This window comes from Solanum lycopersicum, chromosome 2 (genome assembly GCF_036512215.1).
Source record: "Solanum lycopersicum chromosome 2, SLM_r2.1".
Classification (NCBI taxonomy): Eukaryota; Viridiplantae; Streptophyta; class Magnoliopsida; order Solanales; family Solanaceae; genus Solanum; species Solanum lycopersicum.
The window spans coordinates 26,886,112-26,907,218 of record NC_090801.1 but is presented as its reverse complement, the minus strand read 5'-3'; the positions used below and the strand labels follow the sequence as shown (position 1 = coordinate 26,907,218).

General features: G+C 33.0%; 2 long non-coding RNA genes across 3 annotated transcripts; one reads left to right on the top strand and one right to left on the bottom strand.

The window, feature by feature from the left end:
• The first annotated feature begins 1,094 nt into the window (after nt 1-1,094).
• On the top strand, nt 1,095-5,505 carry LOC101253070 (uncharacterized). Of its 2 annotated transcripts, none has more exons than XR_011214441.1 (3): nt 1,095-4,926; nt 5,029-5,077; nt 5,167-5,505. It is a non-coding gene; the product is annotated as an uncharacterized lncRNA (long non-coding RNA). The 2 variants fall into 2 exon arrangements; XR_011214442.1 differs by having other exon boundaries at nt 1,554-4,883.
• A 2,051-nt stretch (nt 5,506-7,556) lies between these two features.
• Nucleotides 7,557-15,869, bottom strand: LOC138341666 (uncharacterized). The gene is made up of 4 exons (XR_011214443.1): nt 15,616-15,869; nt 15,132-15,258; nt 14,602-14,720; nt 7,557-7,794 (listed from the first exon to the last, which is right to left on the bottom strand). It is a non-coding gene; the product is annotated as an uncharacterized lncRNA (long non-coding RNA).
• Nucleotides 15,870-21,107: the final 5,238 nt, after the last annotated feature.

The following is a 21,107-nucleotide window of genomic DNA, read 5'->3' as shown; positions in this document are numbered from 1 at the left end:
CCATATCACAGATGTTCTAAATGCAATGGAGAAGATAACGTTATACCAGATGTTGATTTGGAATAAAGATGAAGAGATAAGAATGCAAAATAAGATAAGGATGAAGAAAAAGAGTCATAGTAGACAAAGAAAAATGACGACAAAGACAAAAGAAGAAAAAGACATAAAGATAGATATAGACAAAAAAAAAAGGTAGCAGACAAAGGGATAAATATCTTTGAAAAAATGTAAAAATAAGAGATAAGATTCCTTTGTATAGAAAATAGCTTTTACTTTTTTGAAAGACCAATGTGTATAGCCGGCCATTTGTAAAGTTTTGTTTAAAAAGTCGTAAAGTATACAGTAGACGCACTTATATGCAGGTTTAGAATTTAGTATATATAGATTGCCATATTGTAAATGAAAGGCACGAAATGCCAAACAAAAGCTTAAGTTAATAAAAACCCTTTCAAAAATCTCTCTCAAGATATAAACTAAGTTAAAAAATGGAGAAATTCGAAATCAAGTCAGATATTTTAGATAGCATGAAAAATCAAGAGACAAAGGTATATTGTTTAACAATTATGCAGAACTAATTTCATATATTCCTGATTATCATATATATGATTGTTTAAATTTGTGGTAGTTATTATATACTAGAAATATTTGAATCATGAATTCTAGTTTGCTAGTAAACGGGAAACAGGGAGAAAACTGCTAGACTATGCCATCCCACAGTGGAAACCGGTAGGCGAGGGATGCCGTTAGGGGAATACACAAGGTTGAAGCGCTGATAAGCAGTAATTATCCGCAAAAGTACGATGCTAGTAGTGACCGAAAAACATGATAACGATAATCTAGTTTATAATAAACTAATATGAATTTAATTGAATTATGATATGATAGGAAGGAATAATTGAAAACAAACTTGCATAAATAAATAAACATGATTACAATGTATGATGAAATAAAAAGCTATAAAACTTTGATCTTATATATACTTAAAGATATAGAAATTCTTGACCTAAAAAAAGAATTAGATGGGAAAAAATATTTGATCATGATATAGAAGACATATTAAATCAAGAATGGTATGAAATAGATTCACAAAAATTAGATATAGAAAGAATAGATAATATACGATTTAGAAATAGATTTAGATTAAAATGAACTTTGACTATCTAGAATATTGGATAGAAACTATGAAAAATATAAGATTATTAAAACAATTAATACAAGAAAATTTATACATGTACCAAAGATCTCAAGATATGTTATACATAGAATATATAATAAATAATATTAAAGAAATATTTAGATTAGAACAGTTATCAAAAGAACTTTATAATAAAATATATTTTACTCTAAATAAAATATATTTTACTCTATAAAATATATATCTTACTTTATGATGAATTCCGCACCCCCAACATTCTATAAAATATATATCTTACTTTATGATGAATTCCGCACCCCCCCCCCCCCAGTAACATATTTGAAAGTTTTCGATAATCAATATTAGTTATAAATAAGTTCAGACCGTTAAAAAATGTACACTACAACAACATAAATAATTTTTTTTATTTTGCGATGTCAAACATTCACCACTTTTTGTTACTGTTACTTGGTTACTCTACCAAAATTTATAGAAGTAAAATAAATTTGAACCAACAACAAAATAATATTGTTGTCCCTTTTAGAATTTCATTCTTCAATAAAGTGATACTCTGAAAGCGCTTCTAGATGTGTCATCAATGCAATATTACGACTTGTTCAGAAATATGTAAGTATAATAATTGCATTCTAAAAGTACAAGTAGATAAAAATGTTGAATTCTAGACTCATGCTAAATAAATATTCTCCAATATTTAAAAATTAAAAATGAGTCTAATTTAGATAACTCAAACACTCAATAATGACTTGGTACAAGAAGGACATCAAATCTATATTAATAGACATTAAGATATTACTTTTATTTAGAGTCTGTTTTATTTCATATTTTTCAAATTATGTTGAACAAAAATATTCATAACTCACACCAAAAATATTTTGAAGAGCCGAATGAGAAGGAAAAAAAGAAAAACATTAAAAGAACGAAAAGTTTTGTCCAAGTGAGATAACATAAATACCAAAAGAAAATTAATCAATACAATTGTAAGAAAACAATTGAACAATGAGAAAAAAACTACATTAAAAGGGGGTAAACTATGAGATATCCAATGATGATAACGAAGCATTCTAACCAAAAAAAGTTCCTACGTTATGAAATAATATACCATAAAAAATGACTAACACTTCAATTAACTTTCAATCCTTAATGTCCTCATGATATCCACTGATAAATTTAGTAAAATACATAATAACAACATAAAAATAAAAATATTGACATGCAAATTTATTAACTGGCAGAGGTTTTTTGAAAAACCCAAAATGACATCCTTGTATGTGAAGTAATGTTGTTGATGAAGAAATTATTGATTTGTAAGGGTTTTTTAAATTGTATCTTCAACAATTTCAATAGAGAAAAGTTACTTCAACACGCAATTAACATTTGTTACTTAATTTGTATCAACAAATATATAACAATAACTTTGCATAAAAATAGACAACAAATTTTAAAGCAAGTATTCAAAACAAAAATTTATAATATAGGCATAAATTAATGTATGTAAAAAAATACTAGGATATTCGTTGAATGCACAGTGTTCCCTTAAGGGAGTTATTCTCCTCTCGTACCCGATGTTTAAAGGATTAAATCATATCAAGATATAACTATTCTATTCACTAGTGCGTTGATATATAAACAATGATGTTAGTGAGTCATTCAACAGGAGCAAAGTGCAGAGCAATTTGATTGTCCAAAAGAAGAAGAAGAAGTTCAAAATTTTCGTTGTTTTAAAATGAGAGAAAAATCCCCTATTTATAGACAACAAAGGATAGTGCAAACAAATGATTATTTTGTCTTATTGAAAAAATAACAACTCTTTTGAAAAATTACAACCCTTTGGAAAGGTCACAACCTTTAATAAAAGTCGCAACTTTTTGGAAAAATTACAACTCTTTAGAAAAGTTACAACCTTTCATATAAAGGCAAAATATTTAAAAAATAACAACTCTTCATAAAAGTCTCATTTTTTTTTAAAAGACAATTTTTCATAAAATTTAAAGATTAGCTTTGAAAAAAAAATTAAATTAAAAGGAAATCTGATTTGTATAAAAATTTAACTCCATTATTGATATTGTAAATTGATTAATGTCTACAGCCTCACTTGCCAATGTTCGATTGGAAGGCAACACCCAACACTTATCGCTTAAAACAAAAGTTGATTTAAACTAGAATAATAAATAAATAAATTGGCATTATACAAGAAAAAATTAAACTAGAACAATAAATAAATAAAACCCGTTTTCGAGAGCCTAAAAATACAAAAATTGCTACAGGAGGATCAAATGTGACCAAACTATTTTAGGTTTTCATTGATTTAATTTGCTTATTTGCGTGGCATATAATCCCACCTTCACTTTTCGTTGTTCAACTTCAATTTTACGTATTATTTAAAAAAAAATAATGATTAATTGATGTATAATTTTAGCTATTGAAAATAAAGGGAATATAAATAATTAATATTGAGCGTAAAATAATTTTTTTCTTAATAAGTTAAAATTAATATGTAAAAATAAGATTTAATTTTTAAAATAATGAACAAGTAAAAATTTCTTGTGGCATGACTTAATAGCAGTGGCGGATCCAGGATTTAAAGGTTGTGGGTGCTCACTTCCTTTAACATAAAATTCGGTGGAAATTTTTTTAAAAAATAAATGCTACTGGTGGGATTCAAACCCTCGCTTGTTGGTGCGCACGCCTCTTATTGAGGAGGTTTAAACCAGCTCACCCACAACTGCTTTTGTTCTATGGCTGCTCGTTTAAATTATAATAATATATGTATCATATTTTCTATATATATATACATATATATATATAAAATTTCGGAAATCAATGGGTGCTCGAGCACCCGCGTCTGACTTACTGGGTCCGCCCCTGCTTCATAGCTATAGCCTCTCTCTTTGAAGCAATAGACAATAAAAGGTGCTTTAATTATATTAAGCTACTACACCTTGTACTTGTACAGTTGTACAAAATATCATTTCATAAAAATCTGGAATTTTTGACCAAAATAAGTCATTTTATAAATCAATTCATCAAAATAGTATGTTTTTAATTTTGTTTACAAAACTAGTATAAATGTGGTTCACAGTAACGTTTTATACTTTATTTATTTTTTAAAAAAATTATTTTATTTTAAAAAATTTAATGAGAAAAGGGACGGTCTGCTAACGACGTTAAATAATAATACGTAACTGGAAATTACATTTTAACTCTAATACGTTATTGGGAATAACGTTTTAAGCATATATAATTTAATAATAATACGCAATTGGAAATTACGTTTTAACTCTAATACGTTATTGGGAATAACGTTTTAAGCATATATTATGCCTGCACTAGAACAAAAAACCCCCAATTTAGTTATATAAAATTGGGGAAGAAGCTCCTTTTTCCATTGAAGCGTAAAACATAAATTAGCCCCTTCTCCTCTTTCTCCCTCTTCTCTGTGTTTTTTTTTTGAAACGAGAAAGATAAAAGGTATTATCGCACTCGATTGCAACCCATATTTCCCCAAACTCGCCGGCACTCGGCTGAGACCAAAACGACAAATTGGGAAAGAAAACCCTCCAAGAAAACCCACTTCATTCTCCAAACCTACATTCAAGTTACAAGGGATGAAGAGAACTAGCATCAAATCTCGCTCCAAAGGCACAATGGAGTTGAAGAATGTTGTATCTGAAAAGAGGAGGTGAAATTTTTAAAACTTTGAAAACGGCTGCAGATCTGCTTTAAAAAGGTAAAAAAAACTTTGATAAAGAAGAGTTCTTTTTGTGATTCAGGTAATTTTGTCATACATTGATTTAGTTTATCTTATAGTTGATGAATTTGTTATTTTCCTTTGGTGAATTGATTTATAGAAACTTATTTTGGTCAAAATTCAGATTTTAATGTTGATGTAGGTTAACCCCTGCCACTCTTACCAAATCTTTGGTAAGTGAAAGTAGTACACTGTTGTAGCAATAATTACACTTAGTATTTATTGAAATTTTATCTAGTTTATAATTATCTATTATGTCCAGATTTGGGCATGGGAGAGAGTTACCGTCCTTACGCCTCAGATTGTAGCAAAAAGAGATACAAGGAATATTTTTCCTGTTGGTTTACCAAGGGGTCCACATGGTGCTACATTACCAAGGGGTCAAATTGATTAGGAAGATTTATACCAATGTCATTTTGAGAAAAATCTCTAGCATTATTGATATCTTCATCTGATTCACTTTCACCATCATCTTTTGAAGGTTCATCTCCCTCCGAACTTTCTTCACTAATTTAAGCATTTACATCATTATATGGATCAACATTGTTCTCATTTTCTCTGTGGAAAAAGAAGTTCAATTAAATTTTAGAAAATTATGATACATAGAAGCTTGTTTTAAAATCAGTAATTTATTCTCCATAAGGTTATTCCTTAAAAAAGTTAAGGTAATTAATCACAAAAAATATCACTATCTATCTATATATGTATATTTATAATGAGTAAAATTGTGTTATCAACTAATTATATTAAAATTCATTAAAACATAAATTTGTTGTTTTACCTGCCCTCATATTTTCTCGAACTATTGTCAACGTGTCTTTGGCTACTTAAACCTTCCCCAAATGGTCCTTGGTCATGCATTAACAATTGTTGAAATGGTGGTTGAGCAATCGGCTCTGCATAATGAGGTTGGCTAACCGTGACAATTCCATAATTTTGAGACAATAAATTCATGTGATAACCATGTTGACCACTAATTTGAAATATATCATTTTGATTTGTTGATTTGGTCTTTACATACATTTCCAAAACATTTATGTCAATCTTATCTGCAAAGTTTTGAGGTATAACAAAAAATTATAGCAAAGATTGATCATCATCAATTTTAAACTCAATGAACTTGTATGGTTACCTTGAATCGAACAAGAATATTTTCCCGAAATATCCATTTGAATACTTTCACTAGTTGTACCCATTTTCTCATGCAATAATTCAACCAATTCAACATACTTCATTGAAGTATACATGTTAATAATCATTCAAGCACATTCAGTATGCCTGCATCCGTTCATTTCAGTAATTATTTCGCCACCCTAGTACAAAGCAACCATCACATTATGTTCATAATTTGCCATTTTTATTCCTACACATAAAAATAAGTCATCTTTCTAAGTAATAAATTAGAAAAATATTTGAAAGCTATGAAAAATAATAACACAATATGATACATTGACTTGACTTATTTAATTCATACCTTTGTAAATATTGTTTCAAAATTGGGCTACACAAAATTTTTTTTGAATGAATATTGTTGGAGTGTTTAGAACATTTGTTTCAACAAGGTTCATTTTATAACTATTTGTCGTCAGTAAAAAAAGGAAAAAATTAACTTTAACATAGTGTCGTAATTGATAGTCACGATTTAATGCAAAAATGTGATCAGTGATAACATTTTATGATCTGTAAGATTCCAATGTAGCAGGATTTTATTCTTAATCCGGTGCCCCGTGATTAAATAAACATAAAACGTGATTGACAGTTACGTTTTATATAATAAACGTGATTGTCAGTTACGTTTTATAATCTGTAAAATACAGGATTCGATTCTTTAATTGCACCCGTGACGGGATAAAACGTACTAAAATATAAAAACATTACTTTAAGTAACGTTTTAGCTCTAAAACGTGATTCTAGATAACGAAGTATAAAACATTATTGTCAATAACGTATTATTTTTGTTTGCTCCGTGAACTTTTGCTTTTTTTTTTTTATTAAATTTTTTAAAATAAAATAAAGCATAAAACGTTACTGTGAACCACGTTTATACTAGTTCTGTAAACAAAATTAAAAACATACTATTTTGGTGAATTGATTTATAGAATGACTTATTTTGATCAATTCTTCTAAAAATCTGATATAGTTGATAGTGAACTACATAATGGTAAGGCTCACAAGAGTTTATGATCAAATATAGTACTTATTTGGTTATCTTAAAAGAGATAAAATTATTCTCACTATAAAAAAAATGCCTACATCGCAGGGGTTTAATTTTATATACTACAGGGTTTAGAAACCCCGCGATTTGCTATAGCATAGGTTTAAAAACTCCCACAAATAGGTCTGTCACAATTAGGCTGTGGGAGTTCTTCACTAACCCCAGCAACAAGAAGAGGGGGTTATTTACCGCAAATTGATTACTAGAACTATAATTTAAGTTCCAGCGGTTGAGCCTCAACCTCTGAAATAGTGATAAAAAAGTAGTGGGGGTTTAAACCGCCAGAACTTGTGAAATATAATTATCTTCTACAATTTTACCATCAATGAAACAGTTCACTTTAATGAAAACCTGAAGCTGAGTAGGTCAATAATAGTTTAAACAACCATAAATTTACAAAGAAAAAAACAACTGAGCAAGCAGGCAGCTAAGACAAGTAAACAACTGTTGCCAACAATTAAAAAAATTAAGAGAGAACCCTTCACATTTCTAATATGAATTGTTTGTATATCATTTGACTGGGAGAGTTTACTTATGCCATACAATAATACAATTACATTAGAAATGAATTAACTAATAAGATTATGAGACACTTTTAAGTTTCCACTACAAACACTTATCACCAGACGATCTTGTGTCCATGGAGGAAAATGGATCACCAGCCGCATCACTTGGCTGCAAAAAAATAAACACAATGAGTGTTGGGTTATGGGTCTTTTTTCCCTTCCTATGTGGATAAATAAAAGCCCAATTTGGACCAACCCATTTTTGCCCATAGGCCCATTATTATGAGGCAAATATAAACCTATTTAGGGTCTTATTTTCAGACACACAGAGAGTTTTTTAGCAGCCAAAAAGAGAGAAAAAGAGCAGATTTTCGCAGTCAAATTTCAGCCATAACAGCCAACTTCAAATTGCGATTCCCGATTCGTTTCTTATCCGATTGAGCTGATTTTTGGACAGCATATTATCTTCATCTCAATATTTGATTAGGAACTGACAGAGTTGGATTTGGTGGCCTGCAGCTTCAGTTTTGCTGTCGTGAATAGTAGCTGCGAAATTGGTGATTTTGCTCCTTTAATTCTCTAGATTTGGTGCAATCTTATTTTGTTGTTGCTCGTTGTTTGGCACTTATTTTGTGGCCAATTTTGGAGAACAATATTGTAACTCTTGGTGATTATAGTGGAGCTTTTGGTCCCGTGGTTTTTTACTCTTCACATCGAAGGATTTTCCACGTAAATCTTGGTGTCTTGTGTGATTGGTTTATCATTGTCTTGTTATATTTGTTTGGTTGAATTACTTTCTGCCTTACTATCATATTGCTTGTGGTTGTTTGTTTTCTCTTGGTTCAAATCGAAAAGGGAAAGTATAGACTTGGGTATTCTTCCGCTGTTATCCTGTCAGGCATTCTTTGTTAGTGCCTTGTCTTTCCCAACAAAGTGGTATCAGAGCATTGGTTATTGTTGATTGTCGTTTTGAATGATGGAGGCAAATATGAGTAAAATGGTGTGTTTAACTGGTAGTAACTATCATATTTGGAAAGGCAAGATGAAAGATCTTCTATTTGTCAAGAAGATGCATTTACCTGCGTTTGCTTCTAATAAGCCTCAATCTTTGAATGATGAAGAATGAGAATTTGAGCATCTGCAGGTTTGTGGCTATATTAGACAATGGGTTGAAGATAATGTTAGAAATCATATTGTGAATGAGACACATGTCAAAAGTTTGTGGGATAAGCTCGAGACACTTTATGCTTCGAAGACTGGCAACAACAAGTTGTTCCTATTGAAACAATTAATGAATATCAGGTATAAAGAGGGCACTCCTATTTCTGATCATATTAATGATTTTCAGGGTGTTCTTGACCAGCTGTCCGGAATGGGTGTAATGTTTGATGATGAGATACAGGGACTTTGGCTTCTTAATACTCTGCCAGACTCTTGGGAAACTCTTCGAGTTTCTTTAACTAATTCTGCTCCCAGTGTTGTTGTAACCATGGAATATACTAAGAGTGGTGTCTTGAATGAAGAAATGAGAAGAAGATCTCAAGCCTCATCTTCTTCAGCTTCACACTCTGATGTTTTGGTTACTGAAGATAGGGGAGAAACAAGTCCAGAGGTCAAAATGATAGAGGTAAAAGTAGAAGCAAGTCAAAGTCTAAATACAAGAATACTACATGTGACTATTTCCACAAGAATGGGCATATCATGAAATATTGTTACAAGCACAAGAGAGATATGAGACAACAAAAGAGAGAAGGCGATAATGAAAATCGTGTTGCTGTTGTTGCTAATAATGATCTTCTTGTTTCTTGTGATGAACATGCCATTAATCTTGTTCGTGATGAGTCTAGCTGGTTTGTGGATTCTGGTGCTACTTCTCATGTCACGCCAAAGAAGGAATTATTTTCTTCTTATACTCCAGGTAATTTTGGAACGTTGAAAATGGGCAATAATCATGAAGTTGAAGTTATTGGCATTGGGACAGTTTGTTTGGAAAGTAACAATGGTTCCAAACTAGTTCTTAATAATGTCAAGCATGCTCCAGATGTTCGCTTGAATTTGATTTCTGTGGGATATCTTGATGATGAGGGTTATGTTAATACACTTGGTGCTGGCCAGTGGAAGCTTACTAGAGGTTTGATGGTTGTGGCCCGTGGTGACAAGTTGTCTAACTTGTATGTATTTCAGGGCTCCATGTCCAGAGACTCAGTAAATTTGGTGGAGAATGATACTTCATCAGAGTTATGGCATAGAAGGCTGAGTCATATGAGCGAGAAGGGGATTGATAGTTTGGCTAAGAAAAATTTGCTTTCTGGAGTGAAACAAGAAAAGTTGAAGAAATGTGTTCATTGCTTAGCCGGTAAACAGAAAAGAGTTTCTTTTCAGAGTCATCCGCCTTCACGAAAGCTCGATTTGCTGGAGTTGGTACATTCTGATTTGTGTGGTCCTTTTAAGGTAAGATCTCATGGTGGTGCACTTTACTTTGTGACTTTTATTGATGATCATTCTCGCAAACTCTGGGTATTTCCTTTGAAGTCCAAGGATCAAGTACTTGATGTGTTCAAGGGTTTTCAGGCCTTGGTTGATAGACAAACAGGGAAGACATTGAAATGCATCCGCTCAGATAATGGTGGTGAGTATATTTGTCCTTTTGATAGATATTGCAGAGAGCAGGGTATTAGGCATTAGAAAACTCCTCCAAAGACTCCTGAGTTAAATGGTTTAGCAGAGAGGATGAACAAAACTCTAGTTGAGAGGGCTAGATGTATGCTTTCAGATGCTAAGCTGTCAGATTCCTTTTGGGCAGAAGCACTTAATACTGCTGCTTATGTTATCAATTTATCTCCTGCTGTTGCTTTAGATGGTGATGTCCCTGACAGAGTTTGGACTGGTAAGAATGTTTCTTATGATCATCTTAGAGTCTTTGGGTGTAAAGCCTTTTTACATGTTCCTAAGGATGAAAGGTCAAAGTTGGATGTTAAAACTAGGCAGTGTATCTTCATTGGTTATGGTCAAGATGAATTCGGCTATCGTTTCTATGATCCTATTGAGAAGAAACTTGTTAGACGTCGTGATGTTGTGTTCTTTGAAGACCAAACAATTGAAGATTTTGACAAAGCTGACAAGGCTGATTTTCAGACTAGTGAGAGCTTAGTTGATGTTGATCCAGTTCCTTTGACTATTGCACCGAAAGAAAATCTTCATAATGATGAAAATCAAGTTGATAATGAAGATGGTCATAATGTTCAGAATGACCGGCATGATGTTGTTGATGCTCCAGTGCAAGATGATGTGGTTGTCCCACAACCAATTATAGATGCTCCAGAGAGTTCTCTCAGGCGATCTAGTAGAGAGAGAACTCCTTCATCTCGTTATTCTCCCAATGAGTATGTACTCTTGACTGACGGGGGAGAACCTGAGAGTCTTGATGAGGCCATGGGAAGTGAAGAAAAAGAAAGGTGGTTTGATGCTATGGAAGATGAGATTAAATCCTTGCATGATAATCATACCTTTGATTTGGTTAAGTTACCTAAAGACAAAAAAGCTTTGAAAAACAGGTGGGTTTTTCGGGTGAAACATGAAGATGGTAATCCAGTTCCACGGTACAAAGCTAGATTAGTTGTCAAGGGATTTAATCAGAAAAAGGAGTTGATTTTGATGAGATATTCTCTCCAGTTGTGAAGATGTCATCCATTCGTGTGGTTCTAGGCTTGGCTGCAAGTCTAGATTTAGAGGTTGAACAAATGGATGTTAAAACTGCTTTCCTCCATGGTGACTTAGATGAAGAAATTTATATGGAGCAACCGGAAGGTTTTGAAGTCAAGGGTAAAGAGAATTATGTTTGCAAATTGAAGAAGAGCTTGTATGGTTTGAAACAAGCTCCCAGGCAGTGGTACAGGAAGTTTGGTTCTTTTATGAGTCAGCAGGGCTTCAAGAAGACTTCTTCAAACCATAGTGTTTTTGTGCAAAAGTTCTCTGATGGTGACTTTATTATTGTGTTGCTTTATGTTGATGACATGCTTGTTGTTGTTCATAATACTTGCAGGATTCAGAAGTTGAAGCAAGAGTTGAGTAAGTCTTTTGCTATGAAAGACTTAGGACCAGCAAGGCAGATTCTTGGCATGCAGATTGTCCGTGATAGAAAGGCCAAGAAATTGGTATTATCACAAGAGAAGTACATTCAGAAAGTACTTCGCAGATTCAGCATGGATAAAGCTAAGGTTGTCAGTACACCTTTAGCTATTCACTTCAAATTGAGCACGAAACAGTGTCCTTCTAGTGATGATGAGAAGGAAGATATGAAGAAAGTTCCTTATGCTTTAGCTGTTGGTAGTTTGATGTATGCGATGGTTTGTACAAGACCGGATATTGCTCACGCTGTTGGAGTTGTTAGCCATTTTCTTTCTAATCCGGGAAGAGAACATTGGAATGCTGTGAAGTGGGTTATGAGATATCTCTGTGGCACTTCTAGTCTGAGTTTGTGTTTTGGTACAGGGAAGCCTATTCTTTGTGGTTATACTGATTCAGACATGGCTGGTGATGTTTATACTCGCAAGTCTACTTCAGGGTACTTGGTTACTTTTGCAGGGGGAGCTGTGTCTTGGCAATCTAGGTTGCAAAAATGTGTTGCTCTATCTACTACAGAAGCTGAGCTTATTGCTATCGTTGAAGCTTGTAAAGAATTGCTTTGGATGAAGAGATTCTTGGGGGAACTTGGTTGTGCTCAAGAGAGGTATGTGCTTTATTGTGACAGTCAAAGTGCTATACATCTTGGCAAGAATTCTACGTTCCATGGTCGGTCTAAACACATTGATGTGAGATACTATTGGATTCGAGATGTGTTGGATTCTAAGTTGCTTAAGCTTGAAAAGATTCATACAAATGACAATGGTTCCGATATGATGACTAAAACTTTGCCAAGAGGGAAGTTTGAAGATTGTTGCATGGTCGCCGGGATGGCGGTCTCCTCCACATAGTCGTGAGGGGGAGAATTGTTGGGTTATGGGTCTTTTTTTCCTTCCTATGTGGATAAATAAAAGCCCAATTTGGACCAACCCATTTTTTCCCATAGGCCCATTCTTATGAGGCAAATATAAACCTATTTAGGGTCTTATTTTCAGACACACAGAGAGTTTTTTAGCAGCCAAAAAGAGAGAAAAAGAGCAGATTTTCGCAGTCAAATTTCAGCCATAACAGCCAACTTCAAATTGCGATTCCCGCTTCGTTTCTTTTCCGATTGAGCTGATTTTTGGACAGCATATTATCCTCATCTCAATCTTTGATTAGGAACTGACAGAGTTAGATTTGGTGGCCTGCAGCTTCAGTTTTGCTGTCGTGAATAGTAGCTGCGAAATTGGTGATTTTGCTCCTTTAATTCTCTAGATTTGGTGCAATCTTATTTTGTTGTTGCTCGTTGTTTGGCACTTGTTTTGTGGCCAATTTTGGAGAACAATATTGTAACTCTTGGTGATTATAGTGGAGCTTTTGGTCCCGTGGTTTTTTACTCTTCACATCGAAGGGTTTTCCACGTAAATCTTGGTGTCTTGTGTGATTGGTTTATCATTGCCTTGTTATATTTGTTTGGTTGAATTACTTTCTGCCTTACTATCATATTGCTTGTGGTTGTTTGTTTTCTCTTGGTTCAAATCGAAAAGGGAAAGTATAGACTTGGGTATTCTTCCGCTGTTATCCTGTCAGGCATTCTATGTTAGTGCCTTGTCTTTCCCAACAATGAGATCTTCAGAATGACTTCACTGCAAAGGTACATTCCAAGTGAAGTTACTTCGTGAAATTGACTTTGTAAGCAACCTATATTCTAGCATGCTTCAATTCAAATTTTACCTTTTATCAAACATTTGCCACATGTTGAACACTAAGATGCAGAAAGCAAAGGCTTGACACAAGAATGCTGGATACAATAAGTTAACAACACATAATACTGCATACAATAAGCTAACAACACATAAGATGCAGACATCATAGGTTTTATCAAAGGTTTGAATATATTGGAGTAATATTTGCATCAGCCACCTCTCCTTTTGTGGTAATTCGAAATCAGAGTGCACTTGTCTGGAGCAGTAACTGTAGGCATTACCATAAATTGGAGTAATATTTACATCAATCACCTCTCTCTTGCACTCAGGACACTCTTTTGTAGATTAATCAATATAAGGTAAGTTATAAAAGCATGAACAGCAATATAAATGACCACAACAAGTCAAAATGTGTTGTTTTGCACTATCAAAACATATGTTAAAGTTAAAGATACTAGGTCTGATCTTATCAACTTTCTTAACCACTAAATCCATCTCAAATGCCTTTGCTACTAAATGGGATCTATCTCTTTTGCATCCTTTTTCCATACCTAGAGAATTGTGATGTTGAACAGAATTAGGATCCATCGGCAGAATTAGGAGCCTCATTAACAAAATTCTTTTATCTATCATAGACTGAGCAGTTTCGAAATCATTGGACAAAGACCCTAAGCTAAAGCTGACGACTCCATAGGTTTGTGGCTCAAATCAAGATCCATTACTATAGCATTGATCTAATTATCTTCCATCAACAACACACAACTAGTATACGCTGCCTTTCAAGTCTGTTTCCGAAAGGGGAAAAAACAAATATATAAACCATTGTTTTCTTGTATGCTATTAGCATATGAAACTCTCAGTTCTTTTTGGTTCCAAGCAAAAATGTATTTCATGTATTATTTTGTTCCAACTTTTTGTGTAACATGCACATTTTCTCCATTTTAAACTAATTAACTAATTGACTTGACACAAATTTTAGAAAATAAAGAAGACTTTTAAATCGTGCCATCTTTAACTAAAGATATATTGAATGTGAAGATAACTAGTTTAATTGCACTAAATCATATTCAAGTCATATGGACATTGCCTCTTTTGGTGCTTTTTCATTTTTTTTGGAACACCCTCAAAACATATGAACAGGCAGAAAATGATTGATATATGTATACCACATAAGAAGGGAAGAAGGAGAATGAATCTCTAGAGCCATCCATCGATTGTTCCTCTTTGGTCATGACACCAGACTAAATTTGCACTCGAGTAACACAGAGTCAGCAACCTTCACAACCTATAAAGCACAATATGTAAGCAATCTGTATAAAGTCTTTTTACATATAGTTAAACATATGAGGATCGATCACCATGTTTGTAATATTGGAACAATTCAGTGTATGAAATGTTCAATCGTCTTAATCTATGTTTAGTAGAAACAATAACTCCTAAAAGATAAAATGAGAAGACGAGTGCTCCTTGTTCTGTACACTCCAAACATCTTTGCAAGCTTGCAGCTAAATGAAGTATCTTTTTTTTGCTTGTTCTTGTCTAGTTACTAGGGATGTTACCTTGTAGACATATTAGCGATTGGATAAAGGAATAAAAAAATCACAAGAAGGAACACATTGAAATTACAAAACTTATAAAGGAATAAGAAATTCAAAATAGATAGAGTTAAACAAACATTAAAATGGATTTCACAAACCTTTTCAAAAATATGTATCTTCTACAAAGCAATAATCCTATGAGTTGGAATGTGAATTGCTCTCTGAACAACATTTTAGGCACCGGCACCTATGGCTCCAATGACCACCATCTCGTGTGAAGCACATCTAATAGATAACAAAATAGAAACAACAAAAACACCGAAATACATAGAAAGAACATTCGTAGGAACAACAAAATTATGGATAGAAAATCTACCCTCGGAAAGTTTAGAACTACTTAGGAATGATAAGAAAATGAATGGATCCCCATCAGCAACAAATATAGATATACTAGACAAATATGAATCAGCAATAAGAAGTGAATTTGGAGGTATGACCACGGATGTAAGAGAAATAGGCCAATGAGGGTTTAAGAATACAAAATTGGATCAAATCAGTGAATACAATCAAAAATTTGTATTGAGATCTATGAATATTGAGAGGAGAGGATAAAAAAATGTAAGAGAAGTGACATTTTTTTACCTTAAAATGATTATCCCAATTCCGAATCTGATAAGCTAGTTGAAGTTTACAAAGTTGAAGTGGCGGTGAAGAGATGATGAGATAAATTTAGCCATCGGAGTGGTGATCTCTCAGAAGATGAGTTCTGAACGGTGAAGACATGGTGACAGAAATGTAGCCATTGAAGAAGTGAGCTCTCAGAAGATGATTTCAAAGAAGAAGAGGAGCGAGTGGAGAAAATTAAGCTCGTTTTTATTTTTGGTGACACATTGAGCAAAGAGGTCAAATATCTTTAAAATGTAATTAACTAATTAACTAACTATGGGATCAAATTAATATTTTTAAAATTTTCTAATCTTTTATAAAATATAGAAAAAACACTTCTATAATTCAAACCAAATCATTTAAAAAGAAAAATCTTTTTATCTTTACTCCTCTCTTTTCTCTCTTCTTTTCTTCATCTTCTTCCTTAGAATTCGGAAATCCGTCGTTACTCTTTCTCTGCAGTCGCTACTCTTCCCCTCCAGTCCTCCATTACTCTCTCATCTTTCTAATATGTAATCATGTTCGGCTAGAAATGACTAAGTTATTTTTTTGAAATACTATACAATTTTTTGAAGTTTTTTTCTTGGTTAATGAACAATAAAATGTTCTGTAGGTGTAAAAACTGAATAATCGGCTTAACGGTGTGTATTATTTATCATTAAGAAAATCAGCCAACTCAAAAAATCCTTATTTTGAGGAAATGTATATGTAATGTTATCATTCAGTGAAAAGTCATTTTTTATTGCTGTTGTTGTTCTTTTTTTTTGGTCATTTTGTTGATATGAATTTAACGTATTTTGCCACATTTTAGTGATATGTTGGTCATCTGTTGTCACATATGATTCAAATGTTGCAATAATCAGTACAGATGTGTCAACATAAGATGCATCTGCCGCTACATAAGATGTACATGTTGTGCAACTGCAGGTACATATGTGGCAACATAATGTTAATTTATCGCAACAGACTATCCATCGGTTGCAACTTACTGCTAATATTATCTTAATGAATTGTAAAATTGATATGTTGGTTAGCTGCTGCCACATAAGATTCAAATGTTGCAATAATCTGTATAGATGTAGCAACATATGATGCATCTGTCGCTACATAAGATGGATATGTTATGCAACAGTAGGTACATATGGGGCAACATAATGTTGATTTATCGCAACAGACTATCCATCGATTGCAACATACTACTATTATTATTTTATAATGAATTGTAAAATTTCAATATTTTTTTAATTTACCTTGTAGATGAAATGATACGAGAAGCTTCATCCATGTCAACAACTCAATCTTCTAACATGAAATGCTTTTTTTGTCTATGCTTAGAATGTGAGCAGCAACATGATTATTTTATTAGTCGTGTTAAAAAAACTCACTGATATTTTTAAGGAAATGTCTCATAATATTGATGTGCAAGGATCCAAGAAGACTTCACAGCATTTGAAATGTAGGAGGTTGAAAAAATCTATTTCTCAAACCCTTTATATAATTATTGAGAAGAAAGAAAAGGAGAAGAAGGCAAAGGAGGAGAAGGAGAAGGAAAAAGAGAAGAATGCAAAGGATGAGAAGGAGAAGAAGGCAAAGGAGGAGAAGGAGAGGGTGAAGAAGGCAAATGAAGAGAAGGAGAATATGAAGAAGGCAAAACAGGAGAAGGAGAAAGAGAAGGAGGAGAAGAAGAAGACAATAAGAAGGAGAAGGAGAAGCAGAAAGAAAAAGCGAAAGCGAAAAAGAAAGGGAAGAAAGTCGAAGTTGTCAGTTGTGATGTGAAGAAACAATATCCATTTGAAGATTTTAACATTGACGGCGAGGGTCCTACTGAACTAATGTCATCCTTCTCGCAATGGATAAAAGAGGGTCTTTACAAGCATCATGCAAAAAAGTAAGTAAAATAAAGCAAGTAAAGCCGTTCAACTATTATTAGAATTTCTTCTTGTTGTCCAATATATAATGATTTATAATGACTACAAATTTACAGAGGAAACAAGGAGGATCACTACTTAGCTGATTTCTCAAAACTTGAATTTGACAAACTTAATTTAGTAGTTGCATTTTCCATGAATAAGGACTGGTTCTACGTAATGTCTCAACCCAATAGGTACTGGAATGATGAGGTAAATCTATGCTCACATTTATATGTACTGTTTAGTACATGAATATATACAATTAAATTGATACACTTGGTTGATGCATGTGTGCAGTATGTGGATGTCATATTTTACTATTTGCGTAAGAAGTCGAAGCAAAAGATTCAGTCTGAATATCAATATACCTTCACTAGTTGTTTTTTCAAAATATACATTGAAAATTCTAGTGAATATGAGGATAAAATCATTGACATAATGAAAGGGTATGCTATACCTTCTGGAATGCCTTGGCTCTTGACGAATGATGTTTATGTCACTGTAAATAGTAATGGGAAATTCCATTGGGTCTTGGCAGTCGTAGCATTGAAGGAACAGTGTATAAAAGTGTATGATTTCACGTCCTCAAATAGGTTTATTAGAAAACTATCCTCCGAGATTCAAAAGATGGCTACAATGTTGCCAAAGTACCTTGAGTTGAGTGGATTTTTTGAGAAAAATGAGCGAACCAACTGACCAGTTCTTAAATGTTACCAAGGAAAGAACAAATTGTCACCCATTTGAAGTCAGTCATGTTACTGGTACTTCCCAACAAGAAAGCAGTAGTCTGTAAGTATCACAATATTATTTTGTCTTACGACTATCGAAATGTGATGTTACTATATTTTCTTATTGATGATATGCCATGCAGAGATTGTGGAATTTTTGTTGTTGTATACGCTGAGTATTTGAGTGATGGATTACAAGTACCATCATGTGAAATCATTGTTGACACCCTTCGCTTGAGATATGCTTCACTCCTATGGAATTATGGGATTGTAAAGGCTCAAAATGATTACGTTAGCAATAATGAAGACCCAGATATGCGTAGAACACAAAAAATAATCTAAGATCGATGAGAATATTTAGTTTAGAACCATTGATTAGATATGTGGTTATGTATATCATATCATTCTGAATTACCTTTTTGTTGATAAGTTGTATAAAATAATTGGTAAAGTGTTAATTAAAATGTAATTTCGATAGTAATAAACACGACAAATTTATATGTTGCAACATTTCATATATATGTAGCAACAGATAGTATCTATGTAGCAACATATAGTAATATGTTGCGACAGATAGTATATCTGTAGCAACAGATATTATATATGTAGCAACAGATAGTATATATATAACAACAGATAGTATATATGTAGCAATATATGTGCACAGTTTGAATTGTCAAAATAAAAAAAATTAACGGCTTTATTTTATTTTCCCTCTCTCCTCTCTTCTCTCTTCTCTCTTCTATAAATGTCATTTCGTATTCCACAAGATTTATTTATTTATAATAATTTCTCTTCTATATATGTAATATCTGTAGTAATAAACACGAAAAAATTATATGTTGTAACAGTTAGTATATATGTAGCAACAAATATTATATATGTAGCAACAGATGTCACAGTTTGAATTGTCAAAATTAAAAAAAAATGAACGATTTTAATTTTCATTTTCTCTCTCTCTCATCTCTCATCTCTCTTCTATAAATGCCGTTTCGTATTTCACAAAATTTATTTATTTCTTCTCTACTGCCAACTTCTCCTTTTTCTCTTCGATTCTCTTAGTGCTTCCTTCACAGATCATCTTCTACAGCAAGGCGGCTTTGTCCTCATAATTTTTACTTTATCGTTGATATATATATCTTCTCAGGTAAGGTAACATTTAATTAGGATTTGAAATTCATGTGCTCATCTGCTTATTGCCCTATTTTGACTTGTGGTTGTAGCTCATGTGTGTGTGGCTTTCAAATATTTTATTTTTATACTTGCAGGTACAATGGCTCTTGTCAAAAGAAAAGTTGATGTCGATACATCTGATCAAATAAAGACCTAGAAGAAGGCTAGGTCTAAAATTCATAGGAAGAGGAATGAAAATACTACACTTTTAGAAAAACTTGCAACTGAAGTGGTTTCTTCTTCTTAAACAGAAGTAGAATTTTGTCAAAAAGATTATGAACAAAGACAAGTAGTGGATGAAGAAGATGGAAAACAAGAAGTTGAGGAACAAGGAAAAATAAATGAAGTTCAGGAAGAAGGGGAAAATAAAGAAGTAGTAGTTTTGGGGCACAACAAGAAAAAATAAATGAAGTTCATGAAGAAGAACAAGAACTTCATGTAGAGTTCAATGCTAGTGGGGATTATGGGATTAAAATCATCAATGCAGAAACTTTTCCTGTGCATCTGCAGCCTGATGCTAATGGTGACAACATCATTAGGTCAATCTTGGAAAGACCTTTCGTCAAATTCAGGGATATCATCAAGAGAAATGAATTGAAAGATTTTTTCAGAAATAGTTGTTTTGGTCGTTTTCTTGATTTACCCATTGATCCACTTCCACGTTTTTAAATGACCATCGTGTATGAAATTTTGAAAAGAAGGTTCATTTTTGAAAATACCAATAAGATGGATGAGATTCTAATTAATTATTGTGGCATGCCAGTTTTCTTTGGCATTTTAGAGTTTGCCATAGTTACAGGGCTAAAATATCATCCTCCTGTTGAGACCATCCCTGAATACATTGTTAAAACAGATACACGACGAATGAAAATAGTTAAAGAAATAGTAGACTTAGGAAAACAATCAGTGCCAACTGAGGAGTAGGACTTGATGTCCCTTGTTGGCAAAAGCTTTAAAAATTCTGACTTATTATGTTTGTTGGAACGGGAGGATACATCAAGGAAGAACAAGGAGTCATTGTGCTTACTTTGGTTTACACATAATATTCTTTTGCCGAAGGATCCGGAAAACAACATACTTTTAAAGTATGTCAATTTCTGTCAGGATATTGAAGCTTTCAAGAACTACCGTGGGGTCATGAGAGCTTTCATCCAACTGTCGACTACATGTTGAAGCCTTTAGGAGAAAAGATCAGTAACTTGTTTGGTTTTCCATGGGCTTTCATGGTAAAGCTGAATGTTTTTAATCTTTTTATATTATATTAAGTAATAATTCAACATTTTATTATTGACAGGTTTTTCATTTTTTACAGGCCTGGGCATTTGAAGTTATTTCTTATTTAACCCACCAAGTAATTTAAGCAGAAAGAGATCGTCCCCAAGGATGATGTGACGGTTGATGGCAAGAACAAAAACTACCAAAGAAGGGCATATTTCAGATCTTTTTAACCCCTCCTTTTGATGCAGTAAGTTATTATTCGTATATTACAGGCATATGTTGCTACATTTGTGTGACATGTTGCTACAAATGAATTGGCTGTCGCAATATGTGTCACAAATGTTGCTACTGATGAATCATCTGTCACAACTTGTGTCACATGTCGCAACACATGACTCATCTGTAGCAACATGTGGCACAAATGTTGCTACAGACGAAT